Source organism: Lonchura striata, chromosome 20 (assembly GCF_046129695.1).
Source record: "Lonchura striata isolate bLonStr1 chromosome 20, bLonStr1.mat, whole genome shotgun sequence".
Classification (NCBI taxonomy): Eukaryota; Metazoa; Chordata; class Aves; order Passeriformes; family Estrildidae; genus Lonchura; species Lonchura striata.
In genome coordinates, this window is record NC_134622.1 from 11795145 (window position 1) to 11821232 (window position 26088).

The 26088-nt window shown below is 51.0% G+C and overlaps 3 long non-coding RNA genes across 6 annotated transcripts; all 3 read left to right on the forward strand.

The window, feature by feature from the left end:
* The first annotated feature begins 4884 nt into the window (after positions 1–4884).
* Positions 4885–9799, forward strand: LOC110471980 (uncharacterized). 2 transcript variants are annotated; one of them, XR_013340985.1, is made up of 5 exons: positions 4885–4926; positions 5617–5810; positions 7420–7552; positions 8509–8811; positions 9245–9799. It is a non-coding gene; the product is annotated as an uncharacterized LOC110471980 (long non-coding RNA). The 2 variants fall into 2 exon arrangements; XR_013340986.1 differs by having other exon boundaries at positions 8509–8773.
* Positions 9800–11050: 1251 nt separating this feature from the next.
* LOC144247254 (uncharacterized) lies at positions 11051–19586 on the forward strand. 3 transcript variants are annotated; one of them, XR_013340989.1, is made up of 4 exons: positions 11051–11346; positions 11851–12029; positions 17602–17772; positions 18728–19586. It is a non-coding gene; the product is annotated as an uncharacterized LOC144247254 (long non-coding RNA). The 3 variants fall into 3 exon arrangements; XR_013340988.1 differs by lacking the exon at positions 11051–11346 and adding an exon at positions 11459–11635; XR_013340987.1 differs by lacking the exon at positions 11051–11346 and having other exon boundaries at positions 11459–12029.
* Positions 19587–20211: 625 nt separating this feature from the next.
* On the forward strand, positions 20212–22211 carry LOC144247255 (uncharacterized). The gene is made up of 3 exons (XR_013340990.1): positions 20212–20403; positions 20582–20631; positions 21847–22211. It is a non-coding gene; the product is annotated as an uncharacterized LOC144247255 (long non-coding RNA).
* Positions 22212–26088: the final 3877 nt, after the last annotated feature.

Consider the following 26088-nt stretch of genomic DNA (forward strand, 5'->3'; position numbering starts at 1 on the left):
TAGCAACTGAGAAAGGATAAACCTTCTAAATATAAAACATGAGTTATGTTCTTAGTGACTCATCTTGGTCATTAGTTCTAATTTGCAAAGCTTATTGAAAACAGCCAAAGATAATAATCACTCCGAGCAGACTAACAGCCAAAAAGCCTCAGTTGTTTCTTATAACTGACAGGCAGCTTTTCTGTGTCGTTCTTGCTTGCACCAGGAATTACCGTAACACTGAAATCACAGTGGCAGAAGGTAACAGAGCGTACACACGAGGCACGTGTCTGCAGATGTATGTCGCTCCCACGCACCCAAAGGCAGCAACAGGAGCAGCCATTCCCTGACTTGTGCAAGGTATTCAGCTCCTTTGGCCCTGTTCACTCACCACAAGAAGGACTAACAGTCTCCCTTACACCTAAGGATGCCAAGCCCTGTAAAGGGTAACATTTAAGAGACAACGGTTGCTGCCATGGCTGCAAACTTTGTTTTCTCAATATTGATCTCGGGTATCTGAGACCTGGTCATCCTCTCCTTAGCAATCACTATGCGATCATGTGTCTGACAGCGTTCCACAGGCAGTTCCAATTCTTTCCAGATCAGAGTTCTAGCTTTTCATGGCATAAAGCAATTTGATACTCTGGGCTAGCTCCAGCTTACACAAGACTGCCAACCAAGGGGGAAGGCCTCAGCAATAGGACATTTTTTGTCAGCACCTGTCTCAAAGTGCTCTATTACAGAAGAAGTGGAAAAATTCTACAGTCACTTCACACAAACCAGTCCTTTATTCACATCTCCTCTTTAGCACCTGCTTCAGCAAGCACAGCACCTTACAATGCTTACAAAGCACAGTACCTTTTATTTTCCACAGCACTCAGCTCACCCCATCTGATAAGAGATGCACAGCAGAATAGCAGGCATTTGACAAGCATTATCCCAAAATTTTTGGAATATACAAGTTCCACCTAAGTTCCCACCCTGCTACTGCATTCCTAATGAGCTTCTCCGTGGCATAGAGCAGCACTAGGCTGCCCACACTAACAGTGGGCAGTCTGTGTCACGGGCAACAGCAGTATGCCTCTTTCTACATGGGAGCTTGCTTTCCTGCTGTGTGCAAACCAGAAGCTGTGTCAATGGAATTAACCAGTAGTACTTTGTACCAGTAGTCAGGACCTGAAGCTTACCTTTCTTTCGAGTACATGCAGAGTAAACTAGGCTCTCCTTTGAGAGATCTTTGAAGATTTCCTAAGATTCAGAAAGCTCACAGGCAGTTAAAGAACCTGGCTCACACAACTAACGAACATCCAAATCTGCTCTGAAGGTTTTTAGCAGTCAACAGAAATAGCGCTCAGTAAAGGTCAGCAACTCATCTTTCTAGACCTAATAACAATAACAGGGCCAGCAAGGTTGTTCTGTGATGACACTTATGGTGATTTATGACCTACAAGGGGCTGCCTTACAGCAGGAGCACATAAAATGCAGTAATGCTAGTTGCAGCTTGGAGGGATTAACAAAACCTCCCAAGGGTTTTGTTGAGGGTAGGAAAGGCTATTCTGCCCTTGTTAGCTAATGTTTCTGTGTGGCTTTTAATAAGCTCCTTCTCCCATAGAGAACTGAGATCCAGTGAAGCCAAAGAGTTTGGCAAGAAAGTTGTGAAAAGACCAGGAAGGTCAGCTTTTGATCATGACTTGCAGCTACAGTTCTATGGCCTGCAGGCAGTTATTTTTTCACGCATATTTTGTTGGCCAGAAAGAGAAGATGCCAAAATTGACAACTTACGTACTGAATAACTTGGTTGGGGGAAATGCAGGGCAGAGTTGCATACTGGAAGGACCACTTTCTAATTTTGTGCCACAAATGGACAGATGGGAAGCTATTTCTGACAGCTGAATGCAATGTGCATTCATTACTTGCAGCTTTCCCTAGTAAGCACAACGCTGCAGCATCAAGAGTGAAGGCTGAGTTGAAGAATTACCTCTTATCAATCAAATTACAAAAGGGGGGGGGGGGGGGGCAGGGAGAAGTAAAGACAAAAAAACCCGAACCAAACTCTCCTCTTGTCTACACCAGGTAGGCCCATTAATGGAACTAGAATCTATAAGAGACTGAGATAACAAGTGAGTGAATTCATCCTTGGCACTTCATCAGCACAGCTGCAGAACTGACATGCATAGAAACGGAACTAAAGGAAGAACAGCAGTATTGACAACCTTGATTATGATAGGATAAAATCGCCAGCTGCCACCAGCTGTCTTCCTACAACCCAAGTAACTGTCACTGAATCCTCTCTGGAGATGGCACATGCTCCACAGATAGCCTTGTCAGTCAATGCTGTGTTTCTAAGGGTAAGCTCAGTCTGTGACCATCTTACAATTTTTCTTAGAAAGGCAGTAACTGGCTCCAAATGAGGGTTCCCTCTAGAGTGGAGACACTAACTAAATGTGCAATGCAGAAAAGCCTCTGTGGGAAGGATCCTTTGCTCATGCAACAAACTTGAGCAGGTGTCTCTTGTAGAAATGTGACAGCCAAGACAGATACACTGAGGATACACTGGAAAAGCTCTTGGAAAAATTGGATTTAACAGCCCCATACCAAAACAGGCCACTGACAGCTAAAGGGACAGCAGGCAAGAGCCTGCAAACCCCTTCCAGTGTTCAAGAAACAGCACAGGATAAATACTACTGAACCTAGATTGCACGGACTCTGTCTGAAGCCAAGGCTCAGCACAGAGGGAAGTCAAGAAGCGTGTATCAGGGATCAGAATAAGCAGTACTTCCCACTGCTGCAGTTCCTAAGGCCTCTTCTGCACTGGCATCACCCACATTTGAGCCCAGAAAAGTTAACCATAGCCACAACAGCTGTGTGGAAATGACAGTCATTTGGTTTAAAAAGAAAATTCTCCTCTCCAAGTATTTTGTTTTATGACTCAATTGCTTTATATAAGCCCACAGAGCTATGGACATTAAGACCTCCAAAAGTAGGACACAGCCTCTTAATCCAGACCTACAACCCACAAAACAACTGTTATCATTATGTGCAATGCAATTCATAACAAAGAAAGCATCTACAGAACACAGCTAAACCCACTTGGAACTGTCAGGGCAGCACAAGTTTGAGGTGGTGGCAAGTTTGGTCTGGGACACATCCTTCACCATTCAGAATTTCAGGAAGCAACCACCCATGCAACACTACAGGCCCCTGAACACGAACACTATCCATTTTCCCTGTAAAACATAACTCACCAGTCCAGGTTCCTGACGTCAGTTTGCAGGGTTTGCTTGGGACTGTCAGGGGAGCACAAGTTTGAGGTGGGGGACCACAGAGGGGATGGAAGTGGGATGCCAGGTTGGGACTCCTCGGGAGGGGTTTTTGTGTCCGTTTTGGAGATGGGGATGTCCAAGAAGTGTCCCCTTAGGCCACCTTAAGGGAAAGTGTCTCTTTTGTTTTGCTGAAGTGTAAATAAAAAAAATTCATTCAATCAAGTTGAATCAACCCTAGTAATGATGGCCCCCGCTCCCTTCCCCTCCATCTTTGGCTCCTTTGGCTTCTGTCTTTCTTTGGTGGGGTTTAGTAATTTTTTTTTCACAGTATTTCTTCCTTTGCTTCTCATCTTACTTTTTTATCTCTAACTTAATTTCTGTCCGTCTCTGTGTGTTTCCATTTCTCACTGTTTCTAACTGTCTCTCTGCTTTTCTATTTCCCTGTATTTCTTTTTTTCTGTTTCTCTATTTCTATTTATTTTTCTCTCTATAGTTTGTACTTCAGTTTATACTTTACTCTTTATTTCTTTTTATCTCCAGCTTTAACTCTTTTACCCCCTCTTTTTTACTCTCACTCTCTTTCTTTTTCATTCTAACCCTTCTCATTTTTCACTCTCTTTCTTTTCCTATTTATTTTTTTCTCTCTTTTTCTAAGTGTAACTTTCTTTAACCCTTTCTTTCTCTCTATTTCTATCTTTATTTCTAACTTTATTTTCCTTTCTAGTTTTAAAAAAGCAGCAGTAAAAACTTTCAGGCTCTGTGGCCCGTTCTTTTTGCCGCCGGCCCCGCCCGCGACCCCGAGGCGAGCGGCGGCCCCCGGCGGTGGCGGGCGGCAGTGCTGCCGCCTTGTGGACACAGGGCGGTACTGCAGCCACCCAGCCAGCGCCCGGCAAAAACACCGAGACGGGGCGGGAAGGGCCAGAGCGGCCCCAAAACCACCGAGACGGGGCGGGAGGGGCGAGGGGCGGCAGCGAGCGGCGAGCGGGGCGGTGTCTGTGAGTGAGGGGAGGGCTGAAGGCGCTCCGCGGCGGCGCCGGCGAAGGATGGCGGCGGCGAGGGCGGCTTTCTGTCCCGCGCCGGCCGCCGTCCGTGCCACCACGCGTTCTGGCTTTCTGCCCCGCGCCGGCCGCCCTCCGTACGACAACGGTTAATCTCTATGGTTTCTGCGGACTTCTTGTTCATCTCAATGGTTTTATGGAATTTCCAGATAATTACTATGGTTTCTGGACTACTTCCGCTTAGTCTCTATGGTTTATTGGAACTTCCGGCTCATCTCTATGGTTTCTGGAGGACTTCCTATTCGTCTCTATGGTATTAAGGAACTTCCGGCTCATCTCTATGGTTTCTGGAGGACTTCCGTCTCATCTCTATGGTATTATGGAACTTCCGCCTCATCTCTATGGTTTTTGGAGGACTTCCTGTTCGTCTCTATGATATCATGGAACTTCCGGCTCATCTCTATGGTTTTTGGAGGACTTCCTGTTCGTCTCTATGATATCATGGAACTTCCGGTTCATCTCTATGGTTTTTGGAGGACTTCCGATTCGTCTCTATGATTTTATGGAACTTTCGGCTCGTCTCTATGCTCCTGGAGGACCTCCCATTCATCTCTATGGACCGTCTCTGTGGTCGCTCCTGCGCATGCGCGGCCGCCATGAGGGACAGGACGCGGGAACCGCGCCAGGTGAGAGCCCAAAAAAATGGGGTAAAAAAAGGGAAAAAACGGGAAAAAAAAGCCCAAAAGCGGGAAAACGAGCCCGGAATCGGGATGGGGGAACGCGGAAATGCGGGGAAAGTGACCAAAAATGGGAAAAGAGCCCAAAAATTGGGGAAGAAAGGGCGAAAATGGGATCGGGGAGCTCGGAAATTGGGGGAGAGTGACCAAAGTCGGCGAAAGAGCCGAAAAGTGGATAAAATATCTGAAAATGTGGTAAAATCGCACAAAGAAACGGTTTAGGAGCCCAAAAATGCGGGAAAGGAAAAAAATGAGGAAAAAGCAAAAAAAAAAAAAAAGGGAAAATAGCCAAAAAATTCGGATCGGTGTGTGGAGAGTTTTGTGGATGAGCGGCTTCGGGAGAGAGGCCATGACTACGTGCAGTTAGTGAAGCAGTAGCTGAAAATTGCAGAGTGCAGCAATAGCGGATGTAGCAACAATATCACACGTCCTTGGGTGAGCTGGTTCCCAGCAGCAGAACGGTCAGCAAAGAGATAAGTGTAAGGGAAAACAAAGCAAGCAGAGAAAGCCCCAAAGGCGAGCTTGACCTGTTCTAGAGACACCAGTGAGGAGCCTAAGTTTTGCAATATATATATAATATATAATGGGTATAACTGTACATGCGTGCTTAGAATAAACCGAAACTTGTTGACGTTATAGAATGGGCTTGTCTCCCGTCATTTTTACACAAAAATGGTGACCTCGACGTGATAGGCGCCACGGTGGAGTGAGGAAAAAGAGTTCAGTGCTGAATTGAAATAGAGTGCACCGTGCCCCAGGTGACTGCAGAGGCAAGCCTGGCCGATACGTGCTGCCGACGACCTCGGAGGGCTGCAACAGCGCTGACAATAGAGGTATGGAGAGGCAAGCAGCATATGATTTATTTACTGAATTCTTGCAGAAAAGACAGATTAAAAACATTAATTTACATAAAGATCTGCCAAGGTTATTAACATATAGGTATGCTAAGGGGTTCTTTATAAATCCTCATACAGTACATAAGTTGTCTAAGTGGCGTAAGTTTAAAGATAAATTATATGAAGACGTTTTAGATGATGGTAAGACAGCCAAAAAGCTAAAAAAGTTGTAAAAGGTAGTTCACAATGAGTTATTACAACATAAGGCAGAAAAAAAAGCTGCTGCACAAGCAACCTCTACACTAGAGAAGAATAAAAGTTACAGCAGAGAAAATTAATTACCTAGTATTTCCATGCCACCTGCTGTGTCTACAGTGGAGTTACCTCCATTGCGACCCGTGCCTGAGGACACGGAAACAGAGTCGTTGTGAGCCCACGGCTCCTCCAGCCCCCCCAAACAGAGATCACCCGTTTGTCAGAGTTTGTCTGTCAGTAAATCAACCCCTAAGGCAAAATCTGACCTAACAAAGGCTCTGGCCAGAGAGCAAAAAGAAGTTTAGGCAACTCTAACAAAAGAAAAATGAAACAAAGAAAATAAGCAAATTTAGAACTAGCAGCAGAACTAGCTTATCCTATAATTTTTTAGCAGCAAGCGAGCAAAAGGTTAACAGCTCAAATTACACCGTTAGATTAAAAATTGTTGTCACAGTTGCAAGCTACAGTGAGTCAGTTTAGAGTAACTAATAAACCAACTAAGCAAATATTAAATTATATTTAGAGTACTAATATATTGCTACCAAAAAATTATAAAAGTCTTGCTAAACTTATTTTCTCACCGCATCAGAAACTTTTATTTAGTGCACACTAGCAAGCAGAAGTTAATAAAGCTGTAGCTATGCAAAAGCAGCCTAAAGATCCTCTTCACAAAGTAAGTATAGATAAATTGATAAGCTTAAGACCATATTTTCGCACTGAGGCACAAGCTATGCTAAAACCTAAAAAATGTCAAAAGGCAATGCAACTAACTCAACGAGCTATAGATCAAGTAAAAGGCCCAAGAAGTTTACCAACATATATAAAAATTAACCAAAAAAGTATAAAACTTTTAAAGCATTTATTAATAAAGCAACAACAGCAATTAAAAAGACTAGTGCCTAAGTTTATACGTAAATCATTATTAAAGCAGTATGCTTTACAAAATTGTAATACTTCTACAAGAAGTATACTAAATACATTAAAAACTAATTAAACTATAAAAAATACACTAAAAAGGATAACTACTATACCAACAAAGCAACAAACATTTTTAGTTAAAACTATTAAAATACTAAAGGAAAAGTTACAAAAGCAAGCAAAAGCATCACAAACACAAGAGTTAACTGCTCTTACACCCCTCCAAACACCAGTAACAACCCAAGAAAGTCCTCACGGCGGCCGTATAAAATGTTTCCATTTTGGTGGGGTTTTTTGTTTGTTTTGTTTGTTTTTGGGGTTTTTTTTGGGAACTAAAAAGATACCTTGTGTTTCTGGAATGTTGCATTCTACCTCTGTTGTTTTCCCAGTTAGTATGGATCCTCTGCTTACATTTTTTTCCTTCACTTATTAGATGTCGTGGATGTGCTGGCTGTTCTGATGGAGGGCAGTGGTGGCTTAGATGAAGAAATTTGGTTCTCTTAAATGTTGTCCCTGCTGCATTAGAAGCCAGGAATATGCTTTGCTTCAGTCTGAAAACGGAACAGGTACAGGATTTTTTTTATGTTTTATGTGTCATTTCTAGCAGTGGAGTGAAAGCGGCATCATTTCTACCCTCTTGTTATAACTTTTTACCATTTATAATTTTTTACCTTGAGGCATTTTATTATCTTCCCTGCAAGCAGAAGGAGGTGCAGATTCACGGTGCTTTGTGCTCAAGAGGGGCATTGAAGCTCTGTAGGTGCTTCTGCCCTTTTTCCCTGACCCTGAAGAGAAGGGACACTGTCCCTGCATGGACAGTCTTGGTCTGAAAGTAGCTGGCCTCAGTAACAGCGTTTTAAGGGCAGAGCGTGGCGATCAGGAGAGGAAGGTGGTTCCCGTGCCTATGGGCAGCTCTTCCCGAGAGCAGGGAGAGAGGTCTGCCTTGTTAAGTAGGAAGTGGATGCGTTTCCTAAAGAAAACTTCAGAAATTAAGCTCCAGGGGCAAACACTGTGAGGTTCTACCACCTCCTTGAGGACATCCTTAAAACCACCGGGACATCAGCAGGGCTTGGAGCAGGACTGGCCAACCCCAGAGCACCTCACGAAGCCCTATGTGTGTATGTGGCAGTCGAGAAGCACCTGGGGGGTGCTGAAAGTCCCAGTTCTGAGAGAAAATTCTGTTTAACTCGTACACGTTGGCTGGGTGTGTCCCCCCAGTACAGCCAGGGTCTTCTCTGAGGCGGTGCCTGGCAGGGTCTCTCCCTGTTAAGGGCCGGGCGTGTGTTTAGCACAACACGGTGAAGGTGGATTATTTGCTTCAGCAAGAGCTGATGATGTCTGGAGGGTTTTTCAGGTACCTCAGCGGCCAGGAGCACCTGTCTAGGTCACTAGGAACACTTTTTGATCTCGATCAGTTCTTTTCTGTGTGAGGCTCTGTGGGCTGCTGGCAAGGCCCAAAGTAAGAAAGGTTGCCCCAGTGTCCGTGCTCATGTCAATAGTTTAATTTATTTGGCTTTTCTAGGAGCAGATGATGTGGAGTACCTTGGTGCTGTTTTCACTGGCCTCCTGCACTCTCTGAGAGAACCCCTTGCTCCCTGCGTGGCGTTCCAGCTCTGTGTCAAAGATCCCAAGTCCCTGAAAGCTGCTAAGTATCCTCAGCTCTACCAGTTTAACCGATACTATAGGCTCTGGATGCCCAAGCAGTCCCAGGAACCTGTGGTATGGAATCCCTGAAGTCACTGAATTCTTGAGCCAGCATTCCTATAAAATCCTCGCAGTCGACAGAGGTAACATTTCCATCAGTAACAGCGTTTTTATTGAGGAGGTAATTCTGCATCTCTTGTTGATCGTGCTGGGGACACACGTTTGCTCCAGGGCTTTTCTCTGATGACACAAGAGGTCTCTGTGGTGTTTGGGAGGCGATACCAGGGCTCAGGGCTCATACAGAGACTCCTCACCAGGCACAGCAGAGCCTGGTGTGTGCTGTGGCCTCTGTTTACAGCGCCCGGAGTTCCCCCGGGTGGGTGGAGGATCACAGGCCCCTGGGCTGGGTTTGGTGAGTTTTTCTCAGCTCAGCAGTGTGAACACTCCAGATGCCCCTGGGGACACTGCTGGGCAGCTCTGTTCTAGCAGGACTGCACGCTTGTGTTCCCAGAGCTTCAGTTCAGAGCTCATCTCAAAACAAAGGTGGCTGAAGAGATTTTTGGTTCATGTTTATCACTGTTTTTCTCCTCTGCTTTTTGTTTCACTTTAAACAGTTTGAAAACCACAAGGAGTTAAGCCAAGGGCCTCCTGTGGCACCGGATTCTGAATTTGCCACTTTGCTGAAGGGAGCCTGGGAGAGAGGAAGCAGTACCTTCCTGGAAGATGGTGTTCAGACAAAGTGGAGAGACTTGGCTTCCCGGCTCCCCCCACCTGAGCAGCTTTTGTTGGGAGTAAAGCACGTGCTGCTGTACCCGAAATCCACAGTAGAGAACTTCAGCAGATAATACTGCAGTTATGCTTGGTGTACTTTATGGCACAAGTTACAAATGACTTGACTGCTAAAACTTAGGTTCCAGTGCTGTAGCTCTTTTTCCTCGACTCGGCTCCAAGGCTATGCAGCACCATACAAAACTGCACCTAATTTGTAAACAAACGTCAGTTTATTCTGATTATTGAAGCCGGGCTTTATTCAGTTGAATTTCGGGTGTGTGCTGCGCCCAGGTCCTTTGTACAAATAGGGTACAGAGGGTGGGGGAACCAGAACTGCACATTCCTTGTGATATGTATGGGATTTTGGGGGGGTTAAATAAAAAGGAGATGCAAAATGAGGGAATTGCTTTTAGATGTAACTATTCTTGTCCTAAAGGAGCAAGTGTGTGTGTGTTGAAAGAGCCGCAAGCCTTTAGGGGCTGCAATTTGTGTGCCGAGGAATGAGGTGCCCTGAGGAAATGTGTGAGCCGGAGGGAGCCGAGGCCGGGCGGAGGGAGCCGAGCTGTGGGAGTGGGCGAATGGAGGCGGGTGCGGGCGGGAATAGCCGAGCGTGGCCGAAAGCGGCCGAAAGGGCCCGAGGAGGCGAGTGGAGCCGAGCTTTGCCGAGTTCAGCCGAGGCGAGCCGAGCTTTGCCGAAGAGGCGAATGCGGCCGGAAATAGCCGAGCGTGGCCGAAAGTAGCCGAAGCTGGCCGAGGAGCCGAGTCCAGCCGAACGGAGCCGAGCTCTGCCGAGCGCAGCATCCCGGGCAGGGCGGGGCTGAGCCGGGGCGGAGCCGGGGCGCCGGGAGGATCCCCTCCTGTCCCTCTCTCTACCGCTCCATCCTCCTGCCCGTGTTCAGTTACCTCTCTTTCCCCCGTTTCCGTGTCCCCCCCAAACCCGGCTCCTTCCTATCCTGTCCCTGCCCCGCTACTCCGTTCCATTCCCCCTCTCTCCCTCCTCTGTGCCCCGTCCCTCTTCCCTCCCCTGCCGGCCTTTAAATCCGAATTATAAATCCGAATGTGAATATAAATAATACAAAAATGAAATACATTGAAATGCAGTTTAAAAGAAAAGGTTTTTTTCTTTTGTTTCTTGTTGGGTTAGAGGCAGGGTTTTTTTTTGTTGGCGTTCTTTTCTGCGCGAGATGTTTCGGGGCATTTGCAACCGAGGACGTTCCGCAGGGGACGGCGCCCGTTCTTTTTTGCCGCCTGCCCCGCCCGCGGCCCCGAGGCGAGCGGCGGCCCCCGGCGGTGGCGGGCGGCAGTGCTGCCGCCTTGTGGACAGAAAGGGGTACTGCAGCCCCCCAGCCAGCGCCCTGCAAAACCCGCCGAGACGGGGCGGGAGGGGTGAGAGGCGGGAGCGAGCGGCGAGCGGGGCGGTGTCTGTGAGTGAGGGGAGGGCTGGAGGCGGCTCCGCGGCGCCGGGGATGGCGGCGGCGCGAGCGGCTTCCTGTCCCACGCCGGCCGCCGGCCATACGAGAACGCTTTGAGTCTTTCTGTCCCTCTCCAGACGCCGTCCGTACCATAACGAATTTGATACTTTCTGTCCCTGTCCGGCCGCCGTCCGTACGAAAATGCTTTTAAGCTTCCTGTCCCTCTCCGGACGCCGTCCGTACCACAACGCATTTGAGTATTTTTGTCCCTGTACAGCCACCGTGCGTACCACAACGCATTTTAGGATTTCTGTCCCTCTCTAGACGCCGTCCGTCCGAGAACGCAGTTGAGGCTTTTTATCCCTCCGAGGCCGCCGTCCGTACCGGAACGCTTTCTGCATTTCTGTCTCGCGCCGGCCGTCGTCCTCCACGTGTCGCGAGCCCGGCGCCGCCGTGATGGCGGAGGGCGGTGGGACCGGGCCCGGGCTCGCCCTGGAGGCGCTGCTGGAGATGGGATTCGGGACCCGGCGCGCGTGAGGGCGCCGGCACCGTTCGGACACCGGGGGAGGGCCGGGGACAACGGGGGAGGGCGGGCGGGAGCAGCCGGAGTGGACCCGGTAACGGCACCGGGACCGGGAATGGGATTATTGGAGGGGGGGGGGGCGGGGATAGACACGGAAAGGCCCCGGAGACCCCGGGACTCCCGGGACGCCTCAAGACCCTCCCGGGAACACCGCAAAAATAACCGGGAGCCCCCCGGTCCCGCAGGGCGAAGGCGCTGGCGCTGACCAGGAACCGGGGAGTGGAAGCGTCCATGGACTGGTGAGAGGGGGACCCCAAAAACACCCCCGGTGTTATAAATTGTGACACGACAATTTGAAGTGTCTTAATTCAATAAAGCAATTTTATTTAAAATAGCAAGCAAGTAAGGCAGGCAAAATCCAGCGCTGGGCGGCCGGGGAGTCTCCTGCTCCACCAACGGCGCGCAAAAATGTTCTGTCCCAACCTTCCTTTTATCCCCCCTTTTCTCCTTGCAGGCGTGACTCTCCAGATGTAGTCTGAGTCTGGTCGTTGTGATAGCTTCTAAGTCTCTTCTTTTGAGATACAGCAAGCAGACCAGATATACACACCCAGGACTTTAATCTCAACCTCCTTATCACCTTGTAAGCAAATAAGCATTTCAAAGACACACCAGTACATTCTTATGCAAACCAAGGTAAGCGAGCATATCACAGTGAACAAATGATCTTCCACTTATCTCACCCGGGACCCCCAAAACAACCCAGCGGAATCCCCAAAAAACAGCTCCGGGACCACCAAAGAAACCCAGCGGGATCCCCGAAAAACAGCCCTGGGAATCCAAAAATTCCCTTCAGGAGCCCCAAAAATCCCCCTGGGACCCCCAAAATTCCATATAGAACCCCAAAACCCCCCCGGGATCCCCAAAAACCTCCTGAGACCCCCAAAATTCCCTTCAGGACACCAAAACCCCCACAAGACCCCCAAAATTCTATTTGGGACCCCAAAAATTTCTCCCAAAAACCTGAGATCCCCAAAATTCTCCCCAGGACTCCAAAACCTCCCCTGGGATGCCCAAAATTCCCTTTGGGACCCCAAAAACTACCCTGGGACCCCAAAATTCTCATCAGGGTCCCCAAAATTCCTCCTAGGACCCCCAAAAGCCCCCTGAAACCCCCAGAATTCTTTTCAGGAACCCAAAATCCCCCCCAGGACCCCCAAAATTCTACTCGGGACCCCCCAAATTCCTCCCAAAAACCCCCTGAGACCCCCAAAATTCTCTCCAGGAGTCCAAAACCCCACCTGGGATGCCCAAAATTCCCATTGGGACCCCAAAACACCACCCAGGACCTCCAAATTTCCCTGTAGGACCCCTGAAATTGCTCCTGGGACCCCCAAAAGCCCCCTGAGATCCCCAGAATTCTTTTCAGGAACCCAAAACCCCACCCAGGACGCCCAAAATTTTACTCGGGACACCTAAAATTCCCCCCAAAAAACCCCTGAGACCCCCAAAATTCCCACCAGGGTCCCCAAAATTCCTCCTGAAACCCACAAAAGCCCCCTGAGACCCCCAGAATTCTTTTCAGGACCCCAAAACCCCCCCCAGAACCCCCAAAATTCTATTCAGGACCCCCAAAATTTCTCCCAAAACTCCCTGAGACCCCCAAAATTTTCCCCAGTACTCCAAAACTCCCCCTGGGACACCCAAAATTCCCATTGGGACCCCAAAAACCACCCTGGGAACCCCAAAATTCCCATCAGGGTCCCGAAAATTCCTCCTGGGACCCTCAAAACCCCCTGAGACCCCCAGAATTCTTTTCAGGACCTCAAAACCTATCCCAGGACCCCCAAAATTCTACTCGGGACCCCCATAATTCCTCCCAAAAACCCCCTGAGACCCCCAAAATTCCCATCAGGGTTCACAAAAATTCCTCCTGGGACCCCCAAAAGCCCCCTGAGACCCCCAGAATTCTTTTCAGGAACACAAGACCTTACCCAGGACCCCCAAAATTTTACTCGGGACCCCCAGAATTCCTCCCAAAAACCTCCTGAGATTCCCTAAAATTCTCCCCAGGACTGCAAAACCCCCCCTGGGATGCCCAAAATTCCCTTTGGGACCCCAAAAACCACCCTTGGACCCCCAAAAGCCCCCTGAGACCCCCAGAATTCTTTTCAAGACCTCAAAACCTATCCCTGGAACGATAAAAATTCTACTCGGGACCCCCAAAATTCCTCCCAAAAATCCCCTGAGACCCCCAAAATTCCCATCAGGGTCCTGAAAATTCTTCCTGGGACCCCCAAAAGCCCCCTGAGACCCCCAGAATTCTTTTCAGGAACCCAAAACCCCATCCAGGACCCCCAAAATTTTACTCGGGACCCCCAAAATTCCTCCCAAAACCCCACTGAGACCCCCAAAATTCTCCCCAGGACTCCAAAACCCCCCCTGGGGCACCCAGAATTCCCTTTGGGACCCCAAAAACCACCCTGAGACCCGCAAAATTCCCATCAGGGTCCCCAAAATTCCTCCTAGGACCTCCAAATACTTTGTGAGACCCCCAGAATTCTCTTCAGGAACCCAAAATCTCCCCCAGGACCCCCAAAATTCTACTCGGGACCCCCAAAATTCCTCCTAAAAACCCCCTGAGACCCCCAAAATTCTCCCCAGGACTCCAAAACCCCCCCTGGGATGCCCAAAATTCCCTTTCGGACGCCAAAACACCCCCCAGGACCTGCATATTTCCCTTTAGGACCCCTGAAATTCCTCCTGGGACCCCCAAAAGCCCCCTGAGACCCCCAGAATTCTTTTCAGGAACCCAAAACCGCATCCAGGACCCCCAAAATTTTACTCGGGACCCCCAAAATTCCTCCCAAAAACCCCCTGACACACCCAAAATTCTCCCCAGGACTCCAAAACCCCCCCTGGGATGCCCAAAATTCCCTTTCGGACGCCAAAACACCCCCCAGGACCTGCATATTTCCCTTTAGGACCCCTGAAATTCCTCTTGGGATCCCCAAAAGCCCCCTGAGACCCCCAGAATTGTTTTCAGGAACCCAAAACCGCATCCAGGACCCCCAAAATTTTACTCGGGACCCCCAAAATTCCTCCCAAAATCCCCCTGAGACCCCCAAAATTCTCCCCAGGACACCAAAACCCCTCCTGGGATGCCCAAAATTCCCTTTCGGACCCTAAAAACCCCACTGGGAGGCCCAGAATTCCCATCAGGGTCCCCAAAATTCCTCCTAGGACCCCCAAAAACTTTGTGAGACCCCCAGAATTATTTTCAGGACCCCAAAACCCCCCCAGGACCTTCAAAATTCTATGCGGGACCCCCAAAATTCCTCCCAAAAACCCACTGAGATCCCCAAAATTCTCCCCAGGACTCCAAAACCCCCCCTGGGATGCCCAAAATTCCTTTTGGGACCCCAAAAATCCCCTTCAGACCCCCAAAATTCCCATCAGGGTCCTCAAAATTCCTCCTGGGACCCCGAAAAGCCTCCTGAGACCCCCAGAATTTCTTCAGGACCCCAAAAACCCCCCAGGACCCCCAAAATTCTACTCGGGACCCCAAAAATTCCTCCTAAAAACCCCCTGAGACCCGCAAAATTCCCATCAGGGTCCCCAAAATTCTTCCTGGGACCCCCAAAAGCCCCCTGAGACCCCCAGAATTCTCTTCAGGAACACAAGACCTTACCCAGGACCCCCAAAATTCTACTCGGGACCCCCAAAATTCCGCCCAAAAACCCCCTGAGACCCCCAAAATTCTCCCCAGGACTCCAAAACCCCCCCTGGGACGCCCAAAATTCCCTTTGGGACCCCAAAAACCACCCTGGGACCCGCAAAATTCCCATCAGGGTCCCCAAAATTCCTCCTAGGACCCCCAAAACCCCCTGAGACCCCCAGAATTCTTTTCAGGAGCACAAAATCCCCCCCAGGACCCCCAAAATTTTACACGGGATCCCCAAAATTCCTCCCAAAAACCCCCTGAGACCCCCAAAATTCTCCCCAGTGCTCCAAAACTCCCCCTGGGACACCCAAAATTCCCTTTGGGACCCCAAACCCACCCTGAGACCCGCAAAATTCCCATCAGGGTCCCCAAAATTCCTCCTAGGACCCCCAAAAACTTTGTGAGACCCCCAGAATTCTCTTCAGGAACCCAAAATCTCCCCCAGGACCCCCAAAATTCTACTCGGGACCCCCAAAATTCCTCCCAAAAACCCCCTGAGACCCCCCAAAATTCTCCCCAGGACTCCAAAACCCCCCCTGGGATGCCCAAAATTCCCTTTCGGACCCCAAAATACCCCCCAGGACCTGCATATTTCCCTTTAGGACCCCTGAAATTCCTCCTGGGACCCCCAAAAGCCCCCTGAGACCCCCAGAATTCTTTTCAGGAACCCAAAATCCCCCCCAGGACCCCCAAAATTTTACTCGGGACCCCAAGAATTCCTCCCAAAACCCCCCTGAGACCCCCAAAATTCTCCCCAGGACTCCAAAACCCCTCCTGGGATGCCCAAAATTGCCTTTCGGACCCTAAAACCCTCCCTGGGAGGCTGAGAATTCCCATCAGGGTCCCCAAAATTCCTCCTAGGACCCCCAAAAGGCCTCCTGAGACCCCCAGAATTATTTTCAGGACCCCAAAACCCCCCCAGGACCTTCAAAATTCTATTCGGGACCCCCAAAATTCCTCCCAAAAACCCCCTGAGATCCCCAAAATTCTTCCCAGGACTCCAAAACCCCCCCTGGGATGCCCAAAATTCCTTTTGGGACCCCAAAAATCCCCTTCAGACCCCCAAAATTCCCATCAGGGTCCCCAAAATTCCTCCTGGGACCCCGAAAAGCCTCCTGAGACTCCCAGAATTTCTTCAGGACCCCAAAAACCCCCCAGGACCCCCAAAATTTTACTCGGGACCCCAAAAATTCCTCCTAAAAACCCCCTGAGACCCGCAAAATTCCCATCAGGGTCCCCAAAATTCTTCCCGGGACCCCCAAAAGCCCCCTGAGACCCCCAGAATTATTTTCAGGAACCCAAAACCGCATCCAGGACCCCCAAAATTCTACTCGGGACCCCCAGAATTCCTCCCCAAAACCCCCTGAGACCCCCAAAATTCTCCCCAGTACTCTAGAACCCCCCCTGGGACGCCCAAACTTACCTTCAGGACCCCAAAACATCACCCAGGACCTCCAAATATCCCTTCAGTACCCCATGAAATTCCTCCTAGGACCCCAAAAACTGAGACTCCCAAAATTCTCCCCAGGACTCCAAAACCCCCCCTGGGATGCCCAAAATTCCCTTTCGGACCCCAAAGCACCCCCCAGGACCTGCATATTTCCCTTTAGGACCCCTGAAATTCCTCCTGGGACCCCAAAAACTCCCTGAGAGCCCCCCAAAAAACCTCTCCAGGACATCAAAATCCCCCCTGGGACCCCCAAAAATCCCATTAGGGTCCCTGAAATTCCTCCTGGGACCCGCAAAAACTCCCTGAGACCCCAGAATGCTCTTCACGACTCCCCAAAAATATCTGACACCCCAAAATTCCTCCTGGGATGCCCCAAAGACCTTCAGGAATCCCCCAGGACCCTCCCCCCAATTTAGGGTTAGGGTTAGGGTTAGGGTTAGGGTTAGGGTCAGGGTCAGGGTCAGGGTCAGGTTAGGGTCAGGGTTAGGGTTAGGGTCAGGGTCAGGTTAGGGTCAGGGTTAGGGTCAGGGTCAGGTAATTTTTGATGTGGTTTTGCCACTTGAACAGTATTTGAAATCTCTCTTCGTGTTCTTGCAGCAGCATTTTCGAACCACAATGGAAATTTAGCCCTTCTGCCTGGGGCTGCTCACAGAATCGTGGAATCCCAGAAGGGTTTGGATGGGAAGGCACCTTTATTTAAAGCTCGTCCCGTTCCACCCCTGCCATGGGCAGGGACACCTTCCACCATGCCAGGGTGCTCCAAGCCCTGTCCAGCCTGGCCTTGGACACTTCCAGGGATCCGGGGGCAGCCACAGCTTCTGTGGGCAACCTGTGCTGGACAGCAGCTTTGAAAGGCAGAGTGAAGTACAGCTGTGATTTTTGTGCTGCCCCTAACTTTGTATTGCCTGGCAAATGTGCCTTTGGGGATTTTTGGTTTTTTTTTTTTTTTAGTTTTTTTGGGTGTTTTTTTTTTTTTTTTTTCATTTTTTTTTGACTAAAAAGCTACCTTGTGTTCCTGGAATGTTGCATTCTACCTCTGTTGTTTTCCCAGTTAGTCTGGATCCTCTGCTTACATTTTTTCCTTCGCTTATTAGATGTCGTGGATGTGCTGGCTGTTCTGATGGAGGGCAGTGATGGCTTAGATGAGGAAATTGTGTTCTCTTTAAATGAAGACGTGATTATCCAGACATTGCCCTGCAGTGCTGTTGTCCCTGCTGCATGAGCAGCCAGGAATATGCTGTTGTTTCAGTCTGAAAACGGAACAGGTACAGGTTTTTTTTGTTTTATGTGTCATTTCTAGCAGTGGAGTGAAAGCGGCATCATTTCTACCCTCTTGTAATAATTTTTTACCACTTATCATTTTTTACCTTGAGACATTTTATTATCTTCCCTGCAGGCAGCAGGAGGTTCAGATTCACGGTGCTTTGTGCTCAGGAGGGGCATTGAAGCTCTGTAGGTGCTTCTGCCCTTTTTCCCTGACCCTGAAGAGAAGGGACACTGTCCCTGCATGGACAGTCTTGGTCTGAAAGTAGCTGGCCTCAGTAACACAGCGTTTTAAGGGCAGAGCGTGGCGATCAGGAGAGGAAGGTGTTTCCCGTGCCTGTGGGCAGCTCTTCCCGAGAGCAGGGAGAGGGGTCTGCATTGTTAAGTAGGAAGTGGGTGCGTTTCCCAAGGAAAACTTCAGAAATTAAGCTCCAGGGGCAAATACTGCGAGGTTCTACCACCTCCTTGAGGACAGCGTTAAAATCACAGGGGCATCAGCAGGGCTTGGAGCAGGATTGGCCAACCCCAGAGCACCTCACAAAGCCCTCTGTGTGTATGTGGCAGTCGAGAAGCACCTGGGGGGTGCTGAAAGTCCCAGTTCTGACAGAAAATTCTGTTTAACTTGTACACGTTGGCTGGGTGTGTCCCCCCAGTACAGCCAGGGTCTTCTCTGAGGCGGTGCCTGGCAGGGTCTCTCCCTGTTAAGGGCCGGGCGTGTGTTTAGCACAACACGGTGAAGGTGGATTATTTGCTTCAGCAAGAGCTGATGATGTCTGGAGGGTTTTTCAGGTTCCTCAGCGGCCAGGAGCACCTGTCTAGGTCACTAGGAACACTTTTTGATCTCGTTCAGTTCTTTTCTGTGTGAGGCTCTGTGGGCTGCTGGCAAGGCCCAAAGTAAGGAAGGTTGCCCCAGTGTCCGTGCTCATGTCAATAGTTTAATTTATTTGGCTTTTCTAGGAGCAGACGTCGTGGAGGCCCTTGGTGCTGTTTTCACTGGCCTCCTGCACTCTCTGAGAGAACCCCTTGCTCCCTGCGTGACGTTCCAGCTCTGTGACAAAGCTGCTAAGTATCCTCAGCTCTACCAGTTTAACCAATACTATAGACTCTGGATGCCCAAGCAGTCCCAGGAACCTGTGGTATGGAATCCCTGAAGTCACTGAATTCTTGAGCCAGTATTCCTATAAAATCCTCGCAGTCAACAGAGGTTACATTTCCATCCGAAACAGCGTTTTTATTGAGGAGGTAATTCTGCATCTCTTGTTGATCGTGCTGGGGACACACGTTTGCTCCAGGGCTTTTCTCTGTTGACACAAGAGGTCTCTGTGGTGTTTGGGAGGCGATGCCAGGGCTCAGGGCTCATACAGAGACTCCTCACCGGGCACAGCAGAGCCTGGTGTGCACTCTGGCCTCTGTTTACAGTGCCCGGAGTTCCCCCGGGTGGGTGGAGGATCACAGGCCCCTGGGCTGGGTTTGGTGAGTTTTTCTCAGCTCAGCAGTGTGAACACTCCAGATGCCCCTGGGGACACTGCTGGACAGCATCCATCCACTCTCTCCATCTACTCATTTGTACCCAGGAATGTAGGAAACTCTGACTGGGGACGGGCAGTAGTTTTGAAAATCATGCCCTAGCCTTTTTCTCTAGGAACGAACCAAGCAAGTGCCCTGAAAGCACCGGAGGGGCTGCAGGGGCTGAAGGGAACAGAAAGGGCTCCCGGCACCTTTTGCCTCCGTTCTCTGCCATTCCCCAAAAGGCGTCGCAGTCCCTGAAGCGGTGTTTGTCATGCAGCCTGCCAAAATAAAGACCTGTAAAATCCTAGCTCTGCCTTTTGTTTAACGTGTTCTTACTTCCTATTTATGTCATCACAGAAAGCAAGGAAGGAAGAAATGTGAGTGGTTCCCACTATTGCTCCGTGCAGGCATTTTTAAAGGCTGCTGTACTTCTGTTCTCTTTTTCCACTCCAACCTTGACTTTTCCCCTCCTTTTTCGAGGTCTGCTGCTTTGGGTGTCCCAGGCAGGGCTGGGTTCCTCGGCAGGGGTCTTAGGAGTTGGTGCAGATTCTGCTTTTTGCCATGGTGTATCAAAGTGTGCCAGCAAAAGGACTGTTTTCTCCAGGGGAAAGCTTTCTCTCAATGACCATCAATGCACGTATGTGTTTTAATCGTGTAACCAGGTGCATTAAGAAAAGCCGACACCTGTAGCAGATTTGTGTTGGATCAGTGTCTGTGAGAAGTGGGCTGTGTGCTGGAGACGGAGAGACGCTGTTGGAGAGTGGCAACAGTGGCAGGTGTGAGTTGTTAAGATGATGAGGGCTCAGAACAGCCACAGGTGTGAGTTGTTAAGATGATGAGGGCTCAGAGCAGCCACAGGTGTGAGCTGTCAGGATGATGACGAGGGGCGTGTCCTGCCGGGGGGAGGTTATTTAAGGGTGAGGGTTTGCTTCAGCCAGGTTTTGCACGGAGCTGCTGAAGAAGAGGAGTTTGTGGGGGGCTCCCGGGGCTGTCTCCTGGAAGGACGGTGAGTGCTTTGGACAGGGTCCGGGGAATCCCCTGGATACACACTTGGATACGTGGAACATTGCTCAAAGGAGGAGCTGAGGGACAAACCTTTGTGCCGAGAAGCAGCAGCCAAGCAGGTGAGCCGGTGCGCTTTTATAACGGGGACTTTTCCCCTTTCCCTTTGAAATTTCGTCATCCTGAGGTTGAATTGGAGGGGGCAGTCCTGTTGTCCCCCCTCTTAAGGGGTTTGGACTGAGGTAAAAAGCCCCCTTTTGCCATCATTTGAGGCAAGCCGCTTCTTTTCTGTTCTTCTAGGGGACGCAGTTGAAGGGGAGCCCACATTTCTTTTCCCTTGTTGGGGTGAGGTGAGCGCCGGAGCGTGGCGTCAGAGTCGGGGCTTCAGAGGAAGGGAGCTGCAGCTGTGGCAGCGCTGGCAGGGCGGGGATCGGGCTGTGCCGCTGCATTCGGGGCGCTTCTTCTGCCCCCGGCCCGGCAGCGAAGGGTCCGGCGCGGAGCCCTGCCGGCAGTGCCGGGGCTGGCCGGGGCGGAAGGGGAGCTGGGCGCGGCTGGGCTGCCGCGGGCCCGCCGGAGCCGCGCCGGTGCGAGCCGTGCGGAGCCGAGCGGAGCTTTGGCCGGGCCGGCGGGCGGGGGAGGCGGCGCGGGCGCCGCACCGGTGCCGGCCGGTGCCGCCGCTCCGTCCGCTCCGGGCGCGGGGCTCGGGCGCCGCCGGGGCCCCCCGGGCCCGGTGCCGGCCCCGCCGGGCCGGGGGCAGCGGGCGGGGGTCTGCCGGCGCGGCGCCGCCTCTGCCTGCCGGAGGAGCCGCTTTCCTGCCGGAGCCGCGCTGCGCCCGGGGCCGGGAGCGCGGCTTCGCATTCTCCAGCCTTCCTCGCTGCGGTGTTTCTTTAGGGTCTCATCAATGTGTTTTAAGGATTTTGGGGCTATTTTTAGAGCTTTTCTAGGAATATTTAGAGATATTTTTTAAAGGTTCTTTGGGGGTTTTTAGGGGTGTTTTAGGGGCTTTTTAAAGTAGAGTATTTTTATTGTATTTTAAGGGCATTCTGAGGCTATTTTCATGTTTTTGTCGGGGTTTTAAGACATTTTGAAGATGAGGGGTTTTTTAGGGCATTTTTGTGGGTTTTTAAGGGTCTTTTCATGGCATAGAGGCTGAGGGACAGCTTGAGGGTGACAGAGGCTGGGAGCTGAGGGAGGAACAGGGGAGGGGACAGTGGGTGACACAGAGAGATGCTGAGGGGGGCAGGGGCAGCTGGAGGGTGACACAGAGAAGCTGGGGGCTGAGGGGCAGAGGAGAGGGATTAAGGGTGGCACACAGGAGCTGAGGGGCAGCTGAGAGGGGGCTTGAGGGGCAAGGGGGGGCTCGAGGGTGACAGCCAGAGCCTGAGGGCTGGGGGGCTGAGGGAGGGGTCAGGGGTGAAGGGAGAGGGTCTGAGGGCTGGACAGTCCAGTGGGGATCAGGGCTACAGGGTACAACTTAGGAGGCAAGTTAGGGTACAGGTGCAGCACCCCTCACCCAGCCCTAACCTCACCCTAAGCAGCCTTTTCCCTTTTCACCCCAACAACAGCAGCACAGCACAGCAAGCCTGACAGCGAGACCACACCGGAAGCCTCCCAGTGGGACAGGGCAGCGACCCTCGCACCAGGACAACGCCAGAACCCTCAGAGGACAACAGGACCCGCTGCGAAAAGGTAGGGATGACATCTGTGGGCTAGAGGGCAACAGGAAGGGGTTTGGAGGCAGAGCAGGCTTCCTTGAGTGTTTTTTTTTGCAGGGCTATTAGGGGATTTTTGAAGGCTTTCTCTGGCATCTTTTAGAGAATTGTTATACCTTCCTAATGGCTATTTTAGAATTCCTTGGTGTATTTTTAGGGTCAGGATGAGGGTGAGACAGGATGCCCACTGAAAATGTGGAGCATTACTGGAATGCTTTGGGAAGGTGCCAGTGGAGGGCCAGTGGGTAAGGTGCCATGATGCTGGTCTGAAGGTTGAGAATTCTGAGCAAAGCAAAGTGGTTGTGGTTAGGGTTATATGGTGGCAGATTTCCCAAGGAGAAATCCAGCACAGAAAAAATCAAGCCGAACCTTTGTACTGTCAGATTACAACAGGTATTCGGCATGAAAAAAAATCCCTGAGTACTTGGGGGTGGGAGATGCAAGATGAGGGAAATCCAGTGAGGTTTTGACACTGAGGACGCAAAAGGAAACGTGGGACCTGAAAACCAAGGGGATCGCAGGGCCCTGCCAATGAATGAGGGATATCTACATAGTGAAAGCAAATTCAGAAGCCCAGATTCCTGATGTCAGTTTGTAGGGCTCCCTTGGGTCTATCAGGGCAGCACAAGTTTGAGGTGGGGACAACTTCGGTGTGGGGTGCATCCTTCGATATAAGGATTCTTTGCAGTCAGGGCCAGGGGCCCCTGGGCACATCCTTTTTCCTTTTTCCCTGGGAAAGAAAACTCAGCAGTCCAGGTTCCTGATGTCAGTTTGTAGGGCTGCCTTGGGTCTATCAGGGCAGCACAAGTTTGAGGTGGGGACAACTTCGGTGTGGGGTCCATCCTTCGATATAAGGATTCTTTGCAGTCAGGCCCCAGCCCAGGGCCAGGAGCCCCTGGGCACATCCTTTTTCCATTTTCCCTGGGAAAGAAAACTCAGCAGTCCAGGTTCCTGATGTCAGTTTGTAGGGCTCCCTTGGGTCTATCAGGGCAGCACAAGTTTGAGGTGGGGACAACTTCGGTGTGGGGTCCATCCTTCGATATAAGGATTCTTTGCAGTCAGGCCCCTGGACACATCCTTTTTCCTTTTTCCCTGGGAAAGAAAACTCAGCAGTCCAGGTTCCTGATGTCAGTTTGTAGGGCTGCCTTGGGTCTATCAGGGCAGCACAAGTTTGAGGTGGGGACAACTTCGGTGTGGGGTCCATCCTTCGATATAAGGATTCTTTGCAGTCAGGCCCCAGCCCAGGGCCAGGAGCCCCTGGGCACATCCTTTTTCCATTTTCCCTGGGAAAGAAAACTCAGCAGTCCAGGTTCCTGATGTCAGTTTGTAGGGCTCCCTTGGGTCTATCAGGGCAGCACAAGTTTGAGGTGGGGACAACTTCGGTGTGGGGTGCATCCTTCGATATAAGGATTCTTTGCAGTCAGGGCCAGGGGCTCCTGGGCACATCCTTTTTCCTTTTTCCCTGGGAAAGAAAACTCAGCAGTCCGGGTTCCTGATGTCAGTTTGTAGGGCTGCCTTGGGTCTATCAGGGCAGCACAAGTTTGAGGTGGGGACAACTTCGGTGTGGGGTCCATCCTTCGATATAAGGATTCTTTGCAGTCAGGGCCAGGGGCCCCCGGGCACATCCTTTGGCCATTTTCCCTGGGAAAGAAAACTCAGCAGTCCAGGTTCCTGATGTCAGTTTGTAGGGCTGCCTTGGGTCTATCAGGGCAGCACAAGTTTGAGGTGGGGACAACTTCGGTGTGGGGTGCACCCTTCGATATAAGGATTCTTTGCAGTCAGGGCCAGGGGTCCCCGGGCACATCCTTTGGCCATTTTCCCTGGGAAAGAAAACTCAGCAGTCCAGGTTCCTGATGTCAGTTTGTAGGGCTCCCTTGGGTCTATCAGGGCAGCACAAGTTTGAGGTGGGGACAACTTCGGTGTGGGGTCCATCCTTTGATATAAGGGTTCTTTGCAGTGAGGTCCCAGCCCAGGGCCAGGGGCCCCTGGGCACATCCTTTTTCCATTTTCCCTGGGAAAGAAAACTCAGCAGTCCAGGTTCCTGATGTCAGTTTGTAGGGCTCCCTTGGGTCTATCAGGGCAGCACAAGTTTGAGGTGGGGACAACTTCGGTGTGGGGTCCATCCTTCGATATAAGGATTTTTTGCAGTCAGGGCAAGGTGCCCAGGGCCAGGGGCCCCTGGGCACATCCTTTTTCCATTTTCCCTGGGAAAGAAAACTCAGCAGTCCAGGTTCCTGATGTCAGTTTGTAGGGCTCCCTTGGGTCTATCAGGGCAGCACAAGTTTGAGGTGGGGACAACTTCGGTGTGGGGTGCATCCTTCGATATAAGGATTCTTTGCAGTCAGGGCCAGGGGCCCGTGGGCTCATCCTTTTTCCATTTTCCCTGGGAAAGAAAACTCAGCAGTCCAGGTTCCTGATGTCAGTTTGTAGGGCTCCCTTGTGTCTATCAGGGCAGCACAAGTTTGAGGTGGGGACAACTTCGGTGTGGGATCCATCCTTCGATATAAGGATTCTTTGCAGTCAGGGCCAGGGGTCCCCGGGCGCATCCTTTGGCCATTTTCCCTGGGAAAGAAAACTCAGCAGTCCAGGTTCCTGATGTCAGTTTGTAGGGCTGCCTTGGGTCTATCAGGGCAGCACAAGTTTGAGGTGGGGACAACTTCGGTGTGGGGTGCATCCTTCGATATAAGGATTTTTTGCTGTCAGGGCCAGGGGCCCAGGGCCAGGGGCCCCTGGGCACATCCTTTTTCCATTTTCCCTGGGAAAGAAAACTCAGCAGTCCAGGTTCCTGATGTCAGTTTGTAGGGCTCCCTTGGGTCTATCAGGGCAGCACAAGTTTGACGTGGGGACAACTTCGGTGTGGGGTCCATCCTTCGATATATGGATTCTTTGCAGTCAGGCCCCAGGGCTGGGCCAGGAGCCCCTGGGCACATCCTTTTTCCATTTTCCCTGGGAAAGAAAACTCAGCAGTCCAGGTTCCTGATGTCAGTTTGTAGGGCTCCCTTGGGTCTATCAGGGCAGCACAAGTTTGAGGTGGGGACAACTTCGGTGTGGGGTCCATCCTTCGATATAAGGTTTTTTTGCAGTCAGGGCCAGGGGCCCCTGGGCACATCCTTTTTCCATTTTCCCTGGGAAAGAAAACTCAGCAGTCCAGGTTCCTGATGTCAGTTTGTAGGGCTCCCTTGGGTCTATCAGGGCAGCACAAGTTTGAGGTGGGGACAACTTCGGTGTGGGGTGCATCCTTCGATATAAGGATTTTTTGCAGTCAGGGCCAGGGGCCCGTGGGCTCATCCTTATTCCATTTTCCCTGGGAAAGAAAACTCAGCAGTCCAGGTTCCTGATGTCAGTTTGTAGGGCTCCCTTGGGTCTATCAGGGCAGCACAAGTTTGAGGTGGGGACAACTTCGGTGTGGGGTCCATCCTTCGATATAAGGATTCTTTGCAGTGAGGTCCCTGCCCAGGGCCAGGGGCCCCTGGGAACATCCTTTTTCCATTTTCCCTGGGAAAGAAAACTCAGCAGTCCACGTTCCTGATGTCAGTTTGTAGGGCTGCCTTGGGTCTATCAGGGCAGCACAAGTTTGAGGTGGGGACAACTTCGGTGTGGGGTGCATCCTTCGATATAAGGATTTTTTGCAGTCAGGGCCAGGGGCCCAGGGCCAGGGGCCCCTGGGCACATCCTTTTTCCATTTTCCCTGGGAAAGAAAACTCAGCAGTCCAGGTTCCTGATGTCAGTTTGTAGGGCTCCCTTGGGTCTATCAGGGCAGCACAAGTTTGAGGTGGGGACAACTTCGGTGTGGGGTCCATCCTTCGATATAAGGATTCTTTGCAGTCAGGGCCAGGGGTCCCCGGGCACATCCTTTGGCCATTTTCCCTGGGAAAGAAAACTCAGCAGTCCAGGTTCCTGATGTCAGTTTGTAGGGCTGCCTTGGGTCTATCAGGGCAGCACAAGTTTGAGGTGGGGACAACTTCGGTGTGGGGTGCATCCTTCGATATAAGGATTTTTTGCAGTCAGGGCCAGGGGCCCAGGGCCAGGGGCCCCTGGGCACATCCTTTTTCCATTTTCCCTGGGAAAGAAAACTCAGCAGTCCAGGTTCCTGAT